The sequence below is a fragment of the Ursus americanus genome, chromosome X (assembly GCF_024610735.1).
Source record: "Ursus americanus isolate L20-20 chromosome X, mUrsAme1.1.p, whole genome shotgun sequence".
Taxonomy (NCBI): domain Eukaryota; kingdom Metazoa; phylum Chordata; class Mammalia; order Carnivora; family Ursidae; genus Ursus; species Ursus americanus.
This window is the reverse complement of record NC_142164.1, coordinates 47,215,768-47,217,702: the sequence shown is the minus strand read 5'-3', so window position 1 is coordinate 47,217,702 and position 1,935 is coordinate 47,215,768. Positions and strand designations below refer to the sequence as shown.

Genomic DNA, 1,935 nt, shown 5'->3' with positions numbered 1-1,935 from the left:
CAAGCACACATGAACACTTTCTTCAACAATAGTTGGTATTATCGTCAACTACTTTTTTTCTTGGTGAATAAGCATATTTGTATAAAAAAGACAAACATAATAGCTTGTAATTATTTTAAGGATAATATTTTATAAAGTGAAACAAATTACACAGTATGTAGATATATTACTTATATTAACAAATTGGTCTTTGACATTGGTTTTAGATAATTTTTCACCAAATCACAGATTAACATAGCAATCTTGACATATATATTTCACTTATTATTTAAATGTTTGTATTTATTTGTATAATGCTTTATTCCAAAACCAGCAGGTAAAGTTAGATAATTCAAAGATAAATATGACAATATTTGAATAATACTTCTTTTATAAATGTTTGCTCCTTAAAGAGATGTTCTCCTGAGATCTGAGAATTTTCAAAAGGAGCATTAAGAAAATACTATATACTGTCACAAATTTTAACACTCATTGGGAAATGTACAAATGTTTACATTAAGAATCTGGTTAAAAACACTATACAAATTTTAAAGTATTTCTGTTGACAATTTAAAAAATACATAGCCATGGTTAATTTATTCTTCTTAGTTGTAATTAGTATCCTAAAAATTTGTTAGCTTACCATATAAGTGGTTATTTCCTATAAATTTATTTGCAGGATCTAAACTATTCAGCTTTATAATAAACATTATGTTTTGTACCAGAAAACTATTATGTATATATTATAAAGTTTAAAAGTTTTCTGCTTAGGGGCGCTTGAGTGGCACAGCGGTTAAGCGTCTGCCTTCGGCTCAGGGTGTAATCCCAGCGTTATGGGATCGAGCCCCACGTCAGGCTCCTCCACTATGAGCCTGCTTCTTCCTCTCCCACTCCCCCTGCTTGTGTCCCCTCTCTCGCTGGCTGTCTCTATCTCTGTCAAATAAATAAATAAAATCTTTTTAAAAAAGTTTTCTGCTTAAATACCATTAGAGGATATTCCGCAGATCTTAAGTGCTCTATTTTGTACACACTTGGTGTTTTGTCCATACATCGATCAAAATGGTGTCTTGCTCTTTCTGTCGCCATCTTGGTTCTGTGTTCCCTGCACAAAATGTCTGGTGATGCCACAGCAACTGTCCCTGCTACAGAGCAGGAGTTGCCACAGCACCAGGCTGAGACAGGATCTGGAACAGAATCTGACAGTGATGAATCAGTACCAGACCTTGAGGAACAAGATTCTACACAGGCAACCACACAACAAGCTCAGCTGTCAGCAGCAGCTGAAATTGATGAAGAACCAGTCAGTAAGGCAAAACATACCCGGAGTGAAAAGAAGGCATGGAAGGCTATGACTAAATTGGATCTTCAACAGGTTACAGAGGTTACTAGAGTCACTACCTGGAAATCTAAGAATATCTTCTTTGTCATCACAAAACCAGATGTCTATTATAGCCCAGCTTCAGACACCTACATAGTTTTGGGGGGTAGCCAAGATTGAAGATCTATCTGCTGCTGAGAAATTTAAAGTTCAAAGTGAAACTGTCTCAAACATTCAAGAAAACACACAGACTCCTACTATACAAGAGGACAGTGAAGAGCAGGAGGTTGATGAAACAGGTGCAGAGGTTAAGGACATAGAATTGGTCATGTCACAAGCAAATGTGTCAAGAGCAAAGGCAGTCTGACCCATGAAGAACAACAGTAATGATATTGTAAACCCTATTATGGAATTAAGAATGTAACCATCTGAAACAAGGACCTTTTTTGGTGTTTCAAAAGAATAACTGCAACTTGGTTTGAAATTTGTGCTGTTTCTATCATTAATAAAGTTGTTCCTTCTTACTGGATGGAAAAAAAAAAAGAAATTGTGTCTTAAACTTGAAAATGGCTCCCAAGTCATGGTGTTCACATCTACCGGTGATTTCTACTACACAAATGGGCTACTAGATTCTGTAT

At 35.5% G+C, this 1,935-nt stretch overlaps 1 pseudogene; it reads left to right on the top strand.

The window, feature by feature from the left end:
• Nucleotides 1-1,090: 1,090 nt before the first annotated feature.
• LOC123796911 (nascent polypeptide-associated complex subunit alpha pseudogene) lies at nt 1,091-1,664 on the top strand (annotated as a pseudogene).
• The last annotated feature ends 271 nt before the right edge of the window (nt 1,665-1,935 follow it).